The sequence below is a fragment of the Triturus cristatus genome, chromosome 6 (genome assembly GCF_964204655.1).
Source record: "Triturus cristatus chromosome 6, aTriCri1.1, whole genome shotgun sequence".
NCBI classification, from domain to species: domain Eukaryota; kingdom Metazoa; phylum Chordata; class Amphibia; order Caudata; family Salamandridae; genus Triturus; species Triturus cristatus.
This window is the reverse complement of record NC_140589.1, coordinates 1,676,781,843-1,676,803,430: the sequence shown is the minus strand read 5'-3', so window position 1 is coordinate 1,676,803,430 and position 21,588 is coordinate 1,676,781,843. Positions and strand designations below refer to the sequence as shown.

Sequence of the window (21,588 nt, the reverse complement as noted above, 5' to 3'; positions counted from 1 at the left end):
CAGAACTCAAGACCTGGATGTTCGACTAAGATCTGGCACTAGCACTCTCAGCGCCTGGATACCATCACGGGTGATTAGCCGTGCTTTACTAATCTAAACTGATTGATTGATTTATAAAACACAAGGCATACACTTGAACAACTTGGCAAACAGAAGAAATAGTGCATCGTATCCTGGAATGCTCTAGTCAACTCGAAACATGGGGTATACAATTATCTAAACCATTACCACCACGGTATCCCCGTCCTGTTTTTGTCAAAACTGAGTCACAAACCAAAACCATCTACTGACAAACGCCTGGCATATTCAGTTCTGCATAACGCCCAAGGAGGAAGCAAAACGGTAATGTCCAGTGATCATAACGGCCAGTATAAGACTTTCCATCCAGGCCAAAAGCAATGGGCTTGGCTACCAGTGACCCTTAACCCAAACAGAGAACAATGCCCAAGCACTGACAAAAATAACTAATTCCACTTGCTTTCGTGGAATATTGCTGGTGCAAGAAAATGGCTTGAAGGAGGGTCCCCTCCGCAGAACTGGAAACCTTATGATATAATAGCCCTTCAAGAAACTTGGGCTATGGAAAACCTACCCATAAGGGTCTTTACTCATTTCATTTTACATGCGGAAAAAAACAGAGCAATATGTGTGTCCTACAGGAGGGATGGCAGTTTACGTGTCCGCAGCGTTACACATCAAATTAGAACATCTGGCATCCCCAGACCCCAGAATACATTTAGTCAAACTCGCAACTGGGAGTACATCCAAACAAAATACGTTGTTGTTAATCAACACATACGCACTCCCCAACGTAAGGGGAAACAAGCATTGGAAATGCAATAGGTCTCGCATTTGCTTGAGTTAGAACTATTGGCATTGTAAATGACAATGTCTTTTACCTATGTGGTATGGAGTGTATGTATGTGGTTTGTAGTGGAAATGTGTCGGTTGGATTGGACTTTTTAGCTGTGGTATTGAATGACGTGGAATTGTGTGGTGCAGAGTGGATTTGTATAGTGGAATTATGTGGCATGGTGTGCATTGGAATCATGTGGGTAGTAATTATTTGGTATTAAGTGTACTGGAATTACGTGTATGGGATTGTGTGTTATGGAGTGTAATTATCTTGAATAGTATTTTGTGGAGTGGTATGTAGTGGAGTTTAATTATGTGGTGTGCTGTTGAATTCTGTGGTGTGGATTGGTTGTATGTGGTGTGGTGTAATTGTGTTGTTGAGTTTAGTTATGTGGTCTGATGTTGAATTATGCGGAGTGGTTTGGAAATGTGTGGAGTTAAATTGTGAGGTGTGGAAATGTGTGGATATCTTTGCCTTTTTGGTGATGAAAAAAAAAAGATAGGAACTAAGCTCCAGATCTGTATCTTTGGTGTTAAGAAAAATAACTATCCTTATAGCTCTATAAAGAAGTGCTGGGCACACATGGCAGTAATCTCGATGTTTTAATCTTTTTTCAAAATTAAATCCCACACAAATCACACACAGATCTTAACCACCCCAGATTAAAAAACAAATAACACACCAGTACAAAAAGCCACATGTTGTGCATTCCTGCATCCTGCTGTGAATTCCACACCTTCTATTTCACCAACATTGTTTCCAGGCCTGCCACATTGATTTTGTTATGCAGTCAGAATGTTAGTACTTATCTTCTATATCAGACCTCTGTGGCCTAATTTCCTAAAATAAGTGCAAAAACGCAATGATGGAAGTCAGCTCTTTATGTGAAACAGAAAACATATTTGACAAAGGAGAAAATCTAGATAGAGGGTATATTTTTAACTCAATCCTTAATTGTGACTGAGGGGGAGGCCTATGTTACGGTAATCAAAACAGCATACCTTGCCCCTCCTTCTATTGGGACCGGTCCCCCTCTTTCTTTGCCACCTTCATCCTGCATAATTAGCTATGGACATCTCTACCTCCCGCTAACACCGCCCAAGTTCAACAGTCACAAAACCCCATCAGGCAAAGATAGCCTGGGAAAAATATCTGACTCTACTTCCAGCCCAATCTTTTCTCATCCTCAATCGAGGAAACACAAGTTCTCTCTTGGCAGCATCTGTTATTGGACTATTGTAATTTTAAAAAACGAATTAAATTTGGCTGATGACCGTTATATGTTGGACAGTGACAGCAGACACACTTTGTGTGATTTGTGAGCTTGGGCACACGAGCCGAGGCATCCCGAACCTAAATCACCAAAGAAACAGAGTATCATCCCAAAGCTGGGGGTCACCAGTGCTTTCACTTTCAGGAATCCTACTTCATTGCAGGGCTTTACTGCCTGTAAAAATGCTAAATGACTTAATATCTGAACATGTATGTCATATGAACATCTTTTAAAAAAAACAGAATGTGTTTCTAAATTGAAAATAACAAAAATAACCATGTCACTAGCAGACGACCTTTACTCTTTTTTAATCACAGAATACAATTAGCCAAATCTGTCATGGCAAAGTATAAATTTGAATGAAAAAAAACGCCCTAGCAATGTCTTTAGCAAAACGTTTTTGTAAAAGATAAAAGGTGCAGCTTCCCTCAACACTGTGCCAAAAGGCCTCATTGGTGCTGACAGGCTCTGCTAGAATTGTGTGCTCCTGCCTCCCACCGGTACCCTGCAGTGTGACTGTGTATGATAAAGAATGAAGTCAAAGGCAACTGCTTGTGGGAGATACACTAGATGAGGGGCTACGTTAATGGTAGGCAGTATACACGGAGATATAAAGAACGAATCTTACAGCAGATGAGGAAGGAGATCGGCCTGCAGAACGAAGGAGAAGACCCCACTGCTCTGACCCGGCATCAGAAATGACATGAAAAACACTGAATATGAAGATGGAATTTTCGGAATATTTCAGCGAAGGCTGGACATAGGTGAATCGCAAGTTTAAATCCTATATTGCAAAGGCTGCCGCTCCAGTTCTACAACTGAGTGTACTGATGAAGCGTGTGCGCTTTTACAAACTATCCCTTGCTTTAGAAGCAAGGCTGTCAGTGGCATCTATGAAGGAAACAGGCAAACAACTAATGTTAAAGAGGTCATGGGACCGCTCAGGTCCAATCCAAGTGAACCAAGCGTTTGCAATGCAATAGGTCTCGCATGTGCGCGAGTTTGAGCTATTGGCATTGAAAATGACAAAGCCTTTTATTTATGTTTTGGCTTTGAAAACATAAATAAAATGCTTTGTCATTTACAATGCCAATAGCGTAAACTCGCGTAAATGCGAGACCTATTGCATTGCAAATGCTTGGTTCACTTGCTCTGTGCTGTTGCCGCCGCCCTGTGACTGAAGCTTTCATTACTGTTCCCACTGTAATAGCCGTCTGCCTTTATGTTTCCAGTGCACATACACGCTCCCAAAGGGACACAGGCACGTCCTTTTATTTCCTGTGCTGTTCACGCCGCCGTGTGATTGTCGCCTGTTCCCATTGTAAGTGACGTTTGCCCTTATGTGTCCGGTGCACGTACATGTTTCTGAAGCGGCATGCACACTTTTATTTACTGTGCTGTTCACGTCGCCGTGTGACTGAAGCTTTAATTACTGTTCCCATTGCAAGGGACGCTTGCCTTAATGTTTCTCGTGCACATACATGTTTCCAAAGTGAGGGAAGTACTTGTATTTTCTGTGTTATTCACGTCCCCTGTGTGAGTGAAGCTTGCCCTCTAGTTTCCTGTGTGAGGGATAATGCCCTAATGGTATGTATGTCTCCTGTGCAGCATGGTCCATGTGTGAGGGAAGCTTGACCCAATGTCTCCTGCATGAGGGGCGCTTGCAGCACCACGCTCCGATGTAAACTCGCGCTCCGATTTTGGATCTGCTGAACGGCATTATACCAGTGCCCCAATGCCAACAAAAAAGTGCATCGGGAGCAATAAAGGGGAGAATGTCACGCTGCCGGTAAAAGATTAAATCCCGGCGGGCGTGGCTAAAAGGAGACAGGGTGGCAACAAGCAGCAATTGACATGCCTTGCATGCAATCATTGCACTGCCTTCAGCATGATTCCTGACGCCAAACGACGCGCACAAATCAACACTGAAGGAGGAGATGGTACGAGGCTTCTTGGAATCGTATCAATTCCAAGAAGCCTCGTAAGACGAGAGCAGCGCATGCGCTGCTTACGTCACACGAGACCTAAAAAAGCACTAATTCCAACACTCATTACAACGATTTTAGATATAAGGATACATTTCCCGTTTTGGGACTTACTTTTGAAGGGAGATTTTAATTGTAACCTAATCCACACTCCAGATGAGGATGAGATCCTAACAGCAGATAATATTCACTGGAGTATTCTCCCCAAGTATCAGATAAAAACAGTCAAGCTAGGCCGCTTAGGCTAGTCACTAGTTACAGCATTGGAATATCTAGGGAAGAGGGTACTAAAAAGCAGAACAACATTCTTCTGATCCAAAATTTACATATAATGGAGCGCATGCATGATCGATTTTAGACTACACAATAGTCACACTACCATTAATGGCATCTCTCTCACAATATTCAATTAAATATACCACCAAGAGTGAGCATTCTTACAAATGCTTTCAGTTTAATCTAACTCTGCGAAAGCATAAAGAAACAACCATAACGGCAGGTAGAATAAACACAAATAATTTAAGGCAACTTAAATGGACTAATGACTCTATACAAGACCTGCAAAATACAGAAAAAAAACAAATGATGGCAAATCGTTCTGAACAACAAAATACAATAGATGCCTGGATAAAATTTAGTTCAAGTCTAACAACTCTGATGCTGGCTGTTCAAAGCCAAACCACAAGAAAAATATGCAAAACAATTTCTTGCCCTCTCTGCTACTTGAAACAAGATCTAACGAAGGCTGTCAGGAAGTTAAAAAAAAAAACTCCAGATGACTCAGCAAGGGAAAAAGTCAGGCTATTATGGAAAGAATACAAAACAAGCATTGGCATAGCCAATAGGTCTCGCCTTTGGAATCTTATAAGTATTTACTTATGCAGCACGATATCCTTGGTGCAACAACATCAACTGTTGCATGGCTAAACACTTAATAAGATCCCAAAGGCGAGACTTATTGGCTATACCAATGCTTGTTTTCTGTGGGGCCTCTTGGCACATTCAGCAGGTGTGGTGGCATCTAACAGTGCAGGAAGGCTGGACAAATAATGCTGGGGGCCCCATCTGCTCCTCCTCTAGAGATGCCAGTGTAAGGCAGGTTGTATATTCATTACATTTGTGAAGAGTAAGTAACCTGTCCTCCAAACTCTGAATCAGACCCAAGCAGTGTGCGGAAAGGGAGGAGAAGGATGACAAGTGTCTTGAGGAGACCAGTCACTACAAGCTGAATCCCAAAGGAAGAAAAATAGAATAGTACAAACTATACCGGCAGGAATACATTTGGTGACCAGATATTTCACAGAGTAACATGACTATCCTATTGACAACACCTTCTCTGTCATTGAAACACTATTAGCACAAGGCAGAGTAACCAACAAAGACAGGCAATTAGAAACACCCTGCATATATTTGTATACTTATTGTATATACACACACCTACACACACACCTACACACGCACACACCTACACACACACACACACACTTGCATTTAGACACATGCATACCAATACAGGACACTGATTACTTGCACATAGAGATGTGCTCACAGCACATAACCCTACACACACACTGGCACAGTCATACCTCACACTTGCACAGTGAAAATGCACACCTTCTGAAACGCAAAGACATGTACCACTAACAAACTCACCAACAATCAGCACCTACGTGTGCATTTTACAAGGAAATACAACATCAAAAGGCCTATCTATATACATAATGCACAAACCAAAAGCAGGCACACTGCCATATGTAAAAGCACACATACACACATCTTCCAAACGACAAAAAAACACATGTAGACACCCACGAGCACACACATATTGATCTCTACCTACACACCTGTCGTAATCAGATCAGAAACATACACAAATACACATGGTAGTAACACAAACCCCGCCAACCAGCACTACACACACATGCAAACATGTATAAGCAAGCATGCTCGGACGCACACACACATACATTTACTTAATGGCAGCCACAACAGGCATGTCAGCTAGTCCCAAGAGCATAAAATAGCTGGAAAGTTAGGCAGTAAGGCCTCGCCTATTATACATCTATTATACATCTCATCATGCCAAGAACAATAGTGAGGCAAAAACAATATTCACTAAAAATGAATTTTTGAAAGAGGAAAAGAGCAGCCCAGCGTCGGGAAAGTCTTACCAGGGTCGAACAGTGCGGAGACAGACATAATTCATTTTTGACAGGCGTGTGAAGAAAGGAGGAGGAAGAGAAACAATCAGAGAGAGCAACAAAGCAAACATGAAACCCAGTGAGCCACTTTACAGGAAACTAGGTCAGTGCTTCCTACTAATGAGCTGGCACCAGCATCTAACGAGCTGGTGAAGTGATGAGCTGCATTAATGGTGAATTTCTGGTACTCCGTTTAATGAAGAACTGCTTATTACAGAGAACATTTTTCCATGACAACTGGAGTACCGTAATGCTCACAGGAGTCAATCACTCTGGGCTTCTCAATAACGCACCAGCGTTGGAATTGACCTTTCAACTGGCCCAAAAGAATCTCTTCTGGAACAGCAGACGGACACTGATTAAACTGAATCAATCTGTGCATATCCCTGCTACGCAGCAAGCAACGGAAGTGGCGTATTGGCGAATTAAAACGGCTGCAGACAACAGGGAGACGTCTTTCCATGGAAGTGGACGTGGGACACCATACACCAGCTGTGCTGCGCTAGAGCTAAAGCATGACTGCTAGGGGGCGGACACAGAGCCCCAGCCTCTTCAAGGCCCGCCTCCTTGTAATCCAAAGGTAACGTTACGTAACTAGGGCAGTGAACGGCCGTCCGATCCACCAATTACAAAGCAGTATTGATGATAGTTATATCAGCAGGCAATCATAAAGGAAAGGTCGAAGAGAGGGGCTTTCGAGTACACAAGTGAAGGAGGGAGGAATAATTGCAATTGATCTCAAGTAATACGGTGTATTCAGACTTAGAGGTGAGCAGTCGTCAATAACGTAACAACACAATGCGTCCACGGAAAAACAACCAAGTGCGACTTGACTTCATCCCTTCCTGGTGCATTTTGTATTAGTCCAGGTAGTATGGGTAGAAAAAAAAAGAGTGCCTGATCTCGTAATGGTAGTGTCCAGATGCTAAGTGTTCTACATAGCATGGTAGTAATTGTTTAAGTAATTGAATGCATTCCGCTTGGTGGAGGGGGAGTGGGAATGTAGGATGAAAGGGTCGGGTAGCAAGATGAAGCAGCGAAGGCTATGCTACGAGACTTAAGCAGCAAAGGGAGGTGTGGTGTGAGGAGGGCAGCACAAGACAAAAGCTGGGCATCTAGTGCATGGATGCGTAGCAGAGGAAAAAGAGCTCGCGCAAACAACACAGACAAGCGCTCGCCTCAAGCTGACGAGGAGAGGAGGAGGCAGCAGGGGGAGGGGAGAGGGGAGGAAGCCTGGGCCTGTTTCCCTTGCGGGAGCGAGCGAGTTAATTACAAACATATGGTATGAAAGCTCGCTTCCGCAAGAGAATCGCCAAACGTGCAGGCGTTGCCATTCAAAGCAATGCAACGCGTGCACATTTTTGCCCGCAAAGCTGTGCCGATTACTAAAGCTCATTTTCCTATGCAACGCATGCGCGCTGCGTAGGCGAGACCTAAAAAAGTTATGGGGAGGAGGAGCCTAGCGCGCAACCAAGATGGCCGCGTAGGTGCGAGGCTCCCGAGGACCTCTGCAACCTCCTACGTTTATCCTGTCTTCATCCTGCATCGGTTGAGGGGACTGTGTCGGTGAGCCTGAGCCGAGGTGGTACCCGTTTCCCGTTTTCGAATCGGACCTCGGGTGCCGGAGTGAGCACCGATTGAAGTTTGCGGCCTACTTCTCTCCTGACCCCGGATTCGCGTTTGGGGGCTACCCAGTGGCAAAGTGAACAACAACGGCGGGCTGGGCCTGGCAAGTCGCGTACCCCACACTTTCACTTCCGCGCCCCCTTGCAGTTTTCGCAAGTGGGATCACGGCGCTCTTTGTGTTGGGGTGGCCTCGCTGGGAGACCCTGCCTGCCTGCCTGCTGTGGCCCGTTCTGCCGCCCTGGGGTGGCCCCCCGGAGCTCGTGGCCTTGATTGCTTGCTTTTCACTGCGTGACTGGTGCGGGTGTGAGACCCGCGACGATGGCCACGAAGCAGGATGGGGATCGGCTGAAGGCCAAGTCAACCCGGCGTGGCGCCGCACATCAGGCCAACATCATGGACCGCTACACCCTCCCGAAGGGGTCTCCCGGCGGATCGCACAAGTCCTCTGAGTGCCCCCCGGATGCCCCGGACTTGCCCACGGATCTGTCTTTGCAAGACGTCATGAGCGCCATTGCTGAGATGAAGGCCTCGGTGGGCCAGCAGTTCGACACTTTAGCGCACAAAATCGACGCGGTCCTCATTGATGTCAACCTTGTGAGAGCTGATCTCTCTAAGACTAACGACCGGGTCGACTCTTTGGCCCACACCGCGTCGGGCCTCACGACTGAGGTGGCGGCCCTTCAAACGGAGGTGCACCGGCTCCGTCAGGCGAGTGCGCTCATGGATCGCCGCCTGGAGGACTCCGAGAGCCGGGCCCGGAGGAATAATATCCGCATCATCGGAGTGCCCGAGGGACAGGAGGAGTCGGCGGCGGATCTTTTCGTGGAGGACCTGATCACTACCCATCTCCAGCCTCGAGGGCTGAGTAAATTCTTTGCTGTGGAGAGGGCCCATAGAGTGCCCGGGGGCAGACCGAAGGTTGGAGCCCCTCCGCGGCCTCTTATTGCCCGTATCTTTAACTTTCGGGACAGGGATGCGATTTTGCAAGCTTCCAGACTGCAAGGGCCGATTAAGCTGGAGAACATGGAGGTGAACTTTTATCCTGACTTCACCCAAGCGGTCCAGAAGCAGAGACTGAGTTTCCTGGACGTCAAGCGGCGGCTTCGAGGCATGAACTTAAAATAAGCTATGCTCTTCCCGGCCAGGCTGCGGGTGGAGGTGGATGGTCGCACTCACTTTTTTGACCGTCCTGAAATGGCCGGGGACTGGCTGGACACTTTGTCTGGGGGTCATGATCGGGATGGCGGGGGGGGGCTGCGGGAGGAGATTGCCCACCGGACCGGGTCTGAGGTACTGATGCCGGGGCTCACTCCGGATGACGCGGCCACTTTCGGCCAAGTTTAGGGTCTTTTGTTTGTTGTACTTGTCTCCCCTCATTTGGAGGCTGTGCGGGGTCTTGAGGGGGTACTCTTTCCTCCTCTAGGGGGTTTAGCTAGTTCCACTTATATAGGGGCGACAGGCACACTGCAAGTTGGGGGGGCTGTCTGGGCTCATGCAGGGGTGCAGGGAGGGGGGAGTTTTGTTGGGGCGGTTGGGTTGGGGTGGGGTATTGTTTATTTGTACCACAAGGCAAAAGTATTGTTGTTCTATTCCTAAAGTGCTCTCCGGGAGACGATTGATCGCTTTCGGCTATGATGGGGGGTAGGGGACTGAGTCTTTTGTCCTGGAATGTTAATGGACTGGGGGACAGGATAAAACGGGGTGTGGTCCTGCAGTTTCTGAAACGAATTTCACCTGATATAGTTTTTCTGCAGGAGACGCACCTCATTGGCAACTCCTTTCGTGCTATGAATCGACGGGGCTACCGCCTTCTGGCCAATTCGGGCTTCACGTCTGGTTCCAGGGGTGTGGGCATCATGGCTAAAACCTCGCTCCCATTGGAAGTGGATGAGGTGCTCCATGATGACAGGGGACGTTATACGGTTCTGGTGGGTAGAATGGAGGGCAGAGTGATTGTTTTTGTTTCTGTCTATGTCCCGCCAGGGTTGCAGACGACCACTTTTGCGGATCTGGGGCGCCTCCTCCTTGGCCTTCCGGAGGGGATTCTAGTGGTTGGGGGGGATTTCAACGCGGTGGTTTCCGGAACTGAGGACCGTCACCCCCCTAGGGATCTCCCCCGTGCCCAAGCGTGGTTATCTGGCCTCTTGGATACTTTGGGGTTGGTGGATTGTTGGCGTTTGAAACACCATACGCAGAAACAGTATTCCTTTCATTCCGGGGCCCATGGCAGTCTCTCAAGGCTAGATTATGTCCTGGTGCCGGCGGCGCATGCGGGGAGGATCGGGGAGGTGCGCCATTTGGCGCGAGGTATTTCGGACCACTCCCCGCTCCTGTCGCACTTCGACATTCTCCCGAGGGGGGAGGATAGGGTGGTTCCGATTAATCCCTGGTACCTGCGTGACCCCACCATTCGCGCAGAGTTGGTTAAATCCCTTAAGCGATATTTTGACGATAATGTGGGGTCAGTGTCATCGGCGGTCTCCCTGTGGGAGGCTTTCAAGACGGTACTCCGGGGGGAGGCCCTGTCCCTTATTTCCCATTCCCGGAAGCGCGAGCGGGAGGAGGTGACCCGTGTTGAAACTGAGATAACCGAGTTGGAGGGTGACCTGGAATGTGGGGTGACGGATGACAAACTACATGTTCTCCGACTCAAGCAGGCGGCCTATAAGGCCCTCGTCACGGAGGCGGCCAGGGGCCTCAGTAGAGAGCAGCAGGGGAGACTGTATGATGTGGGTGATAAGGCTGGGAAACTGATTGCGTGGCTGGATAAAAAGGAGAGAGCGAGTCGAGTTGTCCCGTCGATTGAGAAACTGGATGGGGTGTGTGTCACTGAACCGGAAGAAATTGTTGATTGCTTTGCAGAATATTTCCGTGGGGTGTATTCCCCGGTGTCCTCCCGATCGGAAGATGATTCCCATGCCCTGCTCAGGGATATCGCGCTGCCTTCCCTTTCGGAGGAGGACAGGGTGTCGTTGGACGCCGCCCCAACATCTGAGGAAATTGCCCTCGCCATACGTTCGGTCGCTTCCGGCAAGGCCATGGGTCCTAATGGTCTTCCTATCGAATTGTACAAGCTGCGACCGGATACGCTGGCGCCGCATCTCCGTGCTATGTTCCTCGCGGCCCGTTCGGCGGGTTCCCTCCCGCTAGACCAGCGTCTGGCTACTATCGTGGTTATTCACAAGGAGGGAAGGCCGCGGGACCGGGTCACGTCCTACAGGCCCATTTCGCTGCTGAATGCGTTTTTATTTATTTAAAAAAAAAAGTTATGGGTCGAAAAAAAACAAAGAGGAGATATTTTGGGCTAAACTATTGCATAGTGCAAAACAAGTCACCTCAAGCTCATTTTGGGACACAATAACAAGCTGAATAGGCCAAATAATATGTTGACCTCTAATGTCTAACATTGGGGTAATTTACTGACTGACAGGTTTACTGGCAAACTATTACCCACTTGCGACTCAGACAGCATGAATTATCACAAGCAGGAAATGGGTCCGGATACAATTGTCAAATTAATCAGCAGACAAGACGCAACTGGTCCCCCCTCGCCACGTAGCACAAACTGGGAAACCTTCTCTGCGGAAGACATAACAAACATAATAAAGAAGGGTAGAAAGGAAGGGGCGCCAGGACCTAATGGCATCCTGCAGGTAATTTTTACACATGACCCGGCTTTCTGGAGTAACCAACTATTCATTCTGTATAAAGAAATAGAGGTATTAAATCAAATACCACAAAGCTGGCAAGGTTCAATTATCTCCCCAGTTTATAAAAGTGGTTACAGATCGAATCCCTCCAACTATAGCCTGATAGTGCTACAGGACGTTGAAGCTAAGTACTATGCGTAGCTGATCCTTAAAGATCTGGTTGATTGGTCTGAATCTAACAACATGATCCCGGCCAACCAAACAGGATTCAGAAAAGGGATCGGATCCATTACAAACATACTAGCGCTTTCCCTAGTAGCAGAAAAGAGCAAACGCAATAAGCAAAAATTACATCTCTGCTTTATCAATCTGAAAGCGGCCTTTGATATTGTGGATCAAAGTAGCCTCTGTAGAAAACTAAGAGCCTGGAACATTCCAGATAAAATTTTGAAAGGAATATTGCTCCTTTACAAAAACACCTGGATAAGAGTCAAGCTGAGTGATGGCTCAAGATTCTCAAGAGAACTGGTCACAAACAAAGGCCTAAAACAGGGGTGCATCCTGGCGCCACACCTCTTTAACTTGTTAATTTCCAACCTGACACCTCAGCTTAACCAGACTAACTCCCATCCGCTGCACCTTGGAAGTTTAACTCTTTCATATTTGTCGTACACAGATGACGTAGTATTTATGAACCAATCAAAAGTTGGACGTCAGAGGTCATTAAACGAAATGTATGAGTATGTTAAGACCAATAATGTCGAAATTAACACATCAAAAACTAAGATAATGCAGATCTGCAATCGTCCAAGCCCTCCATTGAATATCTGGCTAAATGGAAAAGTATTGGAAGAAGCGACTAGCTATAAGTACTTGGGTGCTTACATTGACAGTAGACTTACGTGCCAACAGCAAAAAAATTACATGTCACAAAAATCTAGCGCATTACTGTTTGCATTTACCACACTGGCCAAACAACTAGACGATCCATTATACAAACCACTGCTTGCAGTAATAGCTGCAAAACTGCTACCCATGATATCCTACGCCAGCGTCATCCAACACGGAAAAGACTCCGCCCTCCTCAACAAGTTGCTGGTTACAATTTATAAACGTGTCTTCCAACAACCCAAATCTGCCTCACCATCATAGGTGTGCCTAGAATTTGACCTGACCAACGAAACCATAGGAAGACTGTACTCGATGATAAAGTGAAGGTATAAAATAAAACAAAACTTGGTTCACAGTCCAATCAATAAGGCTTTACGTGAAAAAAAAAATCTATGTATAATCAGCATCTGTCTAAAGTATTAACATTAACCAATACAGTTGAGCTCGGGAACAAGTCTTTCCCTTTTGAAACCCTCAAACGCATGCTAAACAAAGTAGCAAAACTTCATTCTTAATTACTTAACAAAAACACCTTGAGTCATCAGAGCCATCCCTTATGAGGAGATGATACAAGCGAGACACAATTGCAGTTATGTCCCGGAATTTGAAGCATGCTCCCGCGATATGATTTCTAGATTTGCAAAAAGAGGTTATGAAAGGAACACTCTAACCAGAGCGAAACTGAGAATACTGAATGTTAACAGACGAGAAACACTAGGGGAACACACCAAGAGAACTGACAAAGATGACAAGATAGTCTGGTTTTAGATTATACCAGAATGTCAGATATTCTAATACAGAGTCTAAAAACATACTGGCACGAGTTAAAGGCTGACAAATCACTTGAAGGTTACATCACAAATAGGCTAGACATCACTTTCCGTAAGGGAACTTGCTGTAGAAACTTATTAAGCCCAAGTTAACCTATTTCTCTGACAAAGAAAAATTGGATAACACCCCATACATTGGGATTCTTTACATGTGGCCACTGTGCTGTTTGTAAATGGGCATGTGACAAAAAGAAACAATTTGATGGCTCAGGAAACAAGAATTACACAATAACATCCAGAATAAACTGCAATACCAAATTTGTAGTATATATTATTGTATGTAAATGTGGAAAGAAATATGTGGGCAGTACCATCAGAGCCCTAAAAGAGAGAATCGGTGAGCACATGAGAGCGGTTAAATAAGAAGATGTCAGATACCCTATATCTTGGCATGTAGCACTGTCCATCTCACGATAGGAATGGAAACTTCTCTTACTATGGAATTGACCACACACAGAGACACCCTAGGGGTGGTAATAGAGAACTTACACTACGTAGAAGGGAAGCTTTATGGATTCTCAGATTGCGAACTGTAGAAACAGGACTGAATATTGATCAAGAACTACATTACTTCCTTGGCAAGTAACTCACAGAGCTGAGGCATCGTGCACTGTACTATGAATGATGGTTATTTTATGCCTTTTTGACTATTGTTATGGGCACCATGTATTATTCCTATATAAGATCTCAATTCACTTGTAAGCTATAGGAGGCCCATTAGGCTTACTTTTCATATAGCTCGTCCTTCAATGGGGAGATGTTTATGAATGTTGACTATGTAAAGACTAATGTTCATCTAGATGCATCACGTGATGGACAATATGATCATTTGTACATGTAGGATACCCATATGTTTGCATTAAGAGGAGCAATCACACTGATCAGCCTCATATTAAAGAGACATAATGGAATTTGGATTTTTTGAAAAACACTTATGGAAAGGTATTTCCACTTCATATTACGCAATAATATTAGCAACTAGGAACCGCTTTCCATACTTAGGATTTCCTTTTCAATACTAGAATGACAGATATTTAGCAGCGTGTCTTTCTATTATAAGATATTACATTTCAGTCACCAATATTTTAGCACATTTATACTTTTTTCGAGTGTCAGTCACACCCAGATAGGGTTTTTTGCAATTACCGCAAGACAGAACGTATATATATATATATATATATATATATATATATATATATATATATATATATATATTATATACTTTTTACTTACACATTATAAGTTCAACTCACTTTTCTTAAGAACACAACCCCTCTTCTATATTTTTACTTTTCGTAATGCTCAACCTTTATGGGATGTTAATATAGACCGCGTTTCTACCTGTATGGACTTGATTTCTATAAACATTTCTGGCACACATTCTTGATATACCAATTGGATTTGAATTATATTCCTACTATTAATATTTCCCTTCCGTATGGACATATAGAGAGAAACACTAGGTATTACGCCAAGAAGATTAAGGTATTTTTCTTTTCCCCCCTTTTCTGATTTTCAGGGGCTCACATTTTTATCTAGTAGGCACAGTGTTGATTGCACTCTTTATACAAAAATTGGGATTATGAATATTTCAAAAGGGATAATTAAGCTTAAATCTCACTTACATATGTTTCAAGAATGACAGTGCTCATGCACATGAAACGTTTTGTTGAGATACGCTTTTTTGAGTTAAAGTTGAACTTTAAGACTGTTTTGATAACAAAGAACAATGAAAACGGAACAATGCGCATGGGTTTCCACTATATAATGTCACTTTGATTATACATATGGCAGTTAAATTTGTCACAAAAGTCACTGTGAGGTGATTCATTATGATTTAGTTTTAAGCGCTCGCTATAATGTTTATTTTCTGTATAGTTCGCTTAGCCCTGAAGAAGTCGCGGGATATTGTGCCCACATCGTGACGAAACACGTGTTGGCTAAAAACAGAAAAAAAGACAAAAGAAAAGAAAAATAAGAAAACAAAGAATGTTTGCTTTGACATTATACATTTTGTATTAATTGTATTCGTGTGTGCTAGGGGACACTGTTAAAGTTGTTTTGTTGCTTTTACCACATAGCAGAGAGAATGGTGGTTCTCTCTACCTTTGCAGCACCGCCTTTTGACTTGAACATCTGACATAATATATTGGGAACTTCCCTTGGGGCGCCATTTCTCTACAAATCTTACCGCCCAATCCCTCTTTTTATTTTGGAATAATTAAAACAATTTCCAATTACATAATTTACAAATTACACACTATAATAGTTTTTACTTTTTTCATTCATTAATAAAAGTAAACACACAATACATTTTTATATTTTTTAATAAACATTTTAAGTAAGTATATATTCAATTTCAAAAGTATTTTATTACTATTTTTTTACACTTTTATTTCCAATTTTTAAATACAGTGCAAAATATTAAAGGCTTTTTGTAACATTATTTTAAGTTTTTTCCCACAGATTTCCACTGGTTTTCTATGGACAGAATTGTTCTTTTATAGGCACCATTTTTTAAGTGGTCCTTGTTTTGATGTTTCTTTCTTCATTCAGGAGAGATTAGGAGAGGCTAGTTTAGTAAAGAAATGCTGTTGTATGACTGTTTTTATGGTTTTTTCAAACGTTTTCTATACAGGTTTCTGTGCCTGTCAAGGTACATGCATCAGGAGAATGTTTTTTTCAACAGTGTATGTTTTTTTTCACAAGTTTCTTCTCTAGCCGCAATATTTCTGGGAGTTTTAGTCTTTTTTTTCTGGATGTTCTCATTTAATTCTAACCTTTTTACTTGTCTTATGGAGGCTTTTGATATAATTGTAGGGGGTGTTGGGGGTTGACTTAAATCTAAATCAACAGCACACTGGGGAAAGCAGCAGCAACCAGATGGAGCTGCACTGCGAAGGAGCAAGTCCACTACAGGACAGTGGAGTGCACCATCACCACGCAGCGGCCACCATTAAGTAGTGCTGCGGGGGGTTGGAGGGGATGAACAGCTGGGAGGCGGGAAAACGTAAGAAGGGACACAGGAGGGGCTCAGGGCTGTGGGGGATAGCGACGAGAGAGAAACCAGGAGGAAAGGAAAAAAGGAAAAAACTAAGCCAAATGGCAGAATAAAAGAGAAAAGCAGAAAAAGAGACAGAAAAAGCAGAAAGAGAGAAGGACCTAGGAGGGGGGCGTGCCGCAGGGGGATCACAACGGCAGGGGTGATGAGGGAGAAAGCAGGAGGAAAAGGGAAAGGAAAAAGCAAACCAGTAAGAATGAAAAAGAAAATCAGAAAGAGAGGAAGAGAGACAGAAAAAGCAGAATAGAGAGACAGAAACTGATAATTTTAGATTAAATTCTCCTGGTAAAAAAAACACAGGTTTAGGATAACAGAATAACTTTACGGAGATCATAGTTGAATTGATTTAAGGCATCTCAACATTCAGGTAAGAAATTGTGCATTCACAACTTGTGGGTAACCGTGTTACAGATTTAGTGAACGAAGTTGAGACTAAGGCAAGAAAACCTCTGAAGGGCGACCACCATTTGTATGGGAAGTAATGTTGTCAATTACTGTGAAACATATTCAGCAGGGCTTTCCTACAGTCCAAACTCCTGAAACTATAGTATTGCATATTTTGTAAGGTGTTGCGTAACCTGATCTAGACAAAATAAATCTACATCTTTTGTAACCTACGAGGCTACATCCTTGATTGTAACAGATATCATCGGCACGGTCACTGTAAAAGAGGGGTTAAAACTCAGTTTCTTGCATCACAACACAAGTGGTTCCATCTTTGTCACATTCTGCGGCCCCTTGCACCTCAGTCCCTTGTTTCACTACTAGTAGGAATTCTCTGTTGACATTCATTTTTCAGTTTATGAAATTTATTGTCATCGTGCCTCCTTTTGTTTTTTATTTTTTGTTACAAGTTTTTGCCTGTGTTCTTTTTTTACCTCTTTGGGCACCTCCTTGTTATTAACAACTTGATTGTTTTTTCATTAAGTGCTGTTCTCTTTTTGGTGCTCTATCCAATGTCTCCCTAATATTCAGTCAGAAATTTTGGAGAATAGTAGAGCAGTGTTTGGAGACAGTCACCCGCATCACCCTTCTACCAGAACGAAGGTGGACGTAAGGGGAGTACGACCTGCAGTTCAAAGACTTCAACACCAAAAAAGAAGAAACGCCTTTTAATAATAAGATGGCTGACATTCAAAAAACTTATAGCAGCAGTAGACACACTAACTCAACCGGTCCAGGCATCACAGAGAAGAATGCTGCTCTATGGCAAGCTGTAGCAGCTACAGCCCCATCAACCTTAGACCCTCTTTTTAGCTACAACTGTCCTCAACATTGTAAGCATGTTGAAAAATGCAGTGTCTGGTTGGCTAAAGGGATGCCCCCAGCCAGGCAGAACAACCACTCCCATCAAGGGAAGGTGATTACACTGCTATGGAGGCAATGTGTAAAGCAAAGGCACAGTAGCCACTCGTGATAAATACACTGAGACTTCACACAGGATGTATGTAAAAACATTTATATTCAACACACATATTCAATCATTAGAACATGATCATCATATACTTTTGGGAATAAAACACATTCGTGAATATTACTAGCAATATTAGGGCTACTTGTAATGTTATGAATGTTATGATATAAATATTCTGCACACTGTGGACAATTACTAATCTAACCCTCCCTACCCCCAATTGAAAGAGGTCACCCTTATGCGGTGCATGATATCACAATTATGCACATACATGAAAATAGAACACTTTTTAGCAACACCACGCGGAACCACGCGGGAAAACACAATGTCAAAAGGTAGTTTGCTTACGATAACAATCAACGTATAATGCGGCACAGCCGGTCAGTGTCGTGAATGACAGGCAGTCCACACACGATCATTCCCACTCATCCACACTCCCTTCGCAGCACTACATGGTGCAACAGGTATCAGCCAGTCCGTATGGCACGCTCTTACACACACATATGCACTCAGCATCCTAATGCAGTGCACTGGTACCTAGCAGGTCAATGGTTCACCCTCTACAGACTGTGGGGGCTAAGCCACCCTACACTCTCTGGTTCAACCCGATTGTCCTATACATCCGGATGGAAGCTACATAACCCCGCATTCCGGACACTGGGCCCCACACGGCCAAAGTCACACTTATTCTGAGTCCTAAGGAAGCAGGTTGGAATATGTAATAGGTTTAATTAGGAGGTAGATATAAACAAGGAAAAGGTCAGCAGCCACTCTGAAAGTTCACCCACCGGTCTCAAAAAGTAAAGGAGTCACGCAGTCTCTTGACCCGCTTCCAAACTGTCTCGGAAGCGTTTCTTCAATCCAGTCAATCTCTCGTGCCAAGACATCTTCGGGAGGGGGCAGGTGTGGAGAAGGCAGTTGACCCGCCATGGTGAGGGTCAACAGGGGAGTAATCGATGAATGGGGAGTAACACAGGGGAGACTCTCAATAGGATGAGGTGCCCCGATCGGTACACGATGATCCGGGTCGTGCCCAGGCAATCCGGGCACAGCACCTTGTGCGCGTTGGTATGAGTCGCACCAGGCACTTCAGACTTCAATTACAGTGAGTTGCACATTTTGCACCTCCCGGGAAAGGAGGCACAATGGCAGGTGCACGCTGGGATGGATTCCACTAGGCAATTCTGGTCAGACACAGCAAAGAGTTGCAATTCCGTACCTCCCTGGAAAGGAGGCACCACGTCTGGTGCACGATGATACAGGCTGCACCAAACCAGTCTGGTCACACACATAGGCACAAGTTCAGCAAAGGTACAGGAGGTAGAATAAGGCACTACTTCAAGTACACCCCCACCTCCGAGGAACGCACCTTGTGAATTGGACACTGCACGCAATAAGTATGCAGTCGGCGTGTCACACGCTAGAGATGTGGCAAGATCGATGAAACGGGCCACGCGGGGTCCCGCAACCGGTGAATCTGCTTACCCCCAACTAGACGCTAATCAGTGTTGGGGTCCCCACAGTACAGGAACCACACGTCCTAGATGCAGGCAAGATTTCTGGGCTCCTCACTCGACAATCCGGTCTCCAGACACAAATCTTAGTTCCACACTCACACCACGCTACCCGTTTTCAGTAGCAGAGTTGGACATTTGAGAGGGCACTGCTCTCCAGATGTCAAGTTGATGGTGTAAGTCACTCGGGGGAGATATCTGATGTCCCTGAGATCTCCAAAAAGCACAAGAAGCTGGTGTCAAGATACTCTCTCCAGGTGTTGCTGGTTGCCAGAACAGTAAATGGGTAATTGCAGCCATTAAAAAAACCCAGAGGAGAGAGTTTAACAGGTGCAAAAGTAAGAGCGTAAAATGGGTTGCTTCATTGATCGCCTACCTTAATAATGAGGTAAAGAAAGAATCAAACATTTCTGAAGTGTGGCCGCTAAAGACTAACATGCGATCAGATATGCAGAACAGCACATAGGAAGAAGCCACGGACACCCACGGAACACGCACAAAAGCTCTGTATCACCCTGGACTACTTGCTCTCGATGAACAACCAAATCAATGCTGTTTCATCGTCCTGCTTCCACACACTCCATCTGCTTCGTCAGATCTTCAAGTGGATCCCCACCGAATCCAGGAAAACACTCACCCATGCCCTTGTCAGCAGCAGACTCGACTATGGCAACTCAATCTATGCCAGCACCACCCAGAAACTCCATAAGAAACTTCAGAATGTCCATAACACCTCCGCCAGACTCATCCTGACTATCCCACGCCGCAACCACATCACCAGCCACCTGAGAGACCTACACTGGCTACCTGTCAACAAAAGAATTACCTTCAAGCTCCTCACGCATGCCTATAAAGCCCTCCACAACGCCGGACCTGCATACCTCAACCACCGCCTCCCCTTCTACACTCCAACCAGACATCTCTGCTTCACCCAACTGGCCCTGGCCACCACCCTCACAGATCCGCAAGACCACGGCTGGAGGAAGATCCTTTTCCTACCTCACTGTGAAGACCTGGAACTCCCTGCCGCTGCACCTCAGGCAATCAACATTGCTGCTGCAATTCAGGAAGGACCTCAAGACCTAGCTTTTCAGCTTGAACCGCAGATCCACCCTGTTCCCCCACCCTTAGCACCTTGAGACCCTCACAGGTGAGTAGTCACGCTTTATAAGATTACTGATTGAAGAAGCCTCCAAATCTCAGAAGACATGGGTCACACAAGTCATGAAGGACCTTTAACATTAGCTGGCATTTTCAAAACACTAAGGGGCATATTTACAAGAACTTAACGCCGCTGTAGCATCAATTTTTTTACATTACAGCAGCTTTTTTTATCGCCTTATTTACAGGTTGCTGCTAACTCCAGTTAGCGACAATTTTCCAGTGTGAACTGAAAATTTTAAGATCTCCACTTCTGTTAGTGGAATTCCTTGTATGTTGCAAAACCCAAAAAAGTGCAGCTAAGTCCAATTATAGGCATTTTTTAAGACCAAAAAAATACCTGGTCTTAAAATTGGTGCAAACACTTGGGTCCACCTATAAGATGTTTGGATGCTGGACAGCGCTGCACGGAATATTGCTGCGCTGCCCTGCATCAAAACAAAAGGTCAGGAATGCGCCCTATCAATAAGATAGGGTGTATTCCTGGGCCTCATTCATGAAAACTGCTGCATAGCTATGACAAAATAGTGTTGCAACACTTTTCACTGCGCCCTCCTTGCGACACCATGGATGAGCCGTATTTACTGTACGCCACTCCATGTTGCAATCAATGACAGATTTGTCTGGAATCCTGACGTAACTGTCTGCGCTAAAGTCGCACATTGCTGCAGTTGTGTCGCAAGCATGACACAACTGCAGCAAGGCATGGGACAGGCATATAACTATGGCACTGCGTCACCCTTACACCTCCCATGCAGCAGGCATAAGGTTTTGACGCAGTGGTGTCCTAGAATTGTCGCAGTGTAAACTGATATATTGCACTGCACCACTCCTATGTGGTTTTGTTGCGTGTGAATGCACACCCTGCATACATCATACCTGACGGAGGTATAATGTGGCACAGGGCTTTACAAGGTCACGCATATGCCTGGATGCGTTACTTTGTAAATACGGCGCACTGTGGTGCAAAATTCACGCTGCAAGTAAGTCAAGAAAATGATGCATTGATAAACTTGATGAAAGAGGTGTGCGAGTCAAACTTTTGTAATGATTTGTGTGTCAACATCTGAGATCACTTGCAGACCTTATGGGTAGAGGAGGGAGTATTTGATGGCCAACACTCTGA

At 44.7% G+C, this 21,588-nt stretch overlaps 1 protein-coding gene across 2 annotated transcripts in view; it reads right to left on the bottom strand.

Moving 5' to 3' along the window:
- The window catches only part of TRAF5 (TNF receptor associated factor 5), a 242,013-nt gene that overhangs the window by 209,607 nt on the left and 10,818 nt on the right, over positions 1-21,588 (bottom strand). The window lies entirely within an intron of this gene.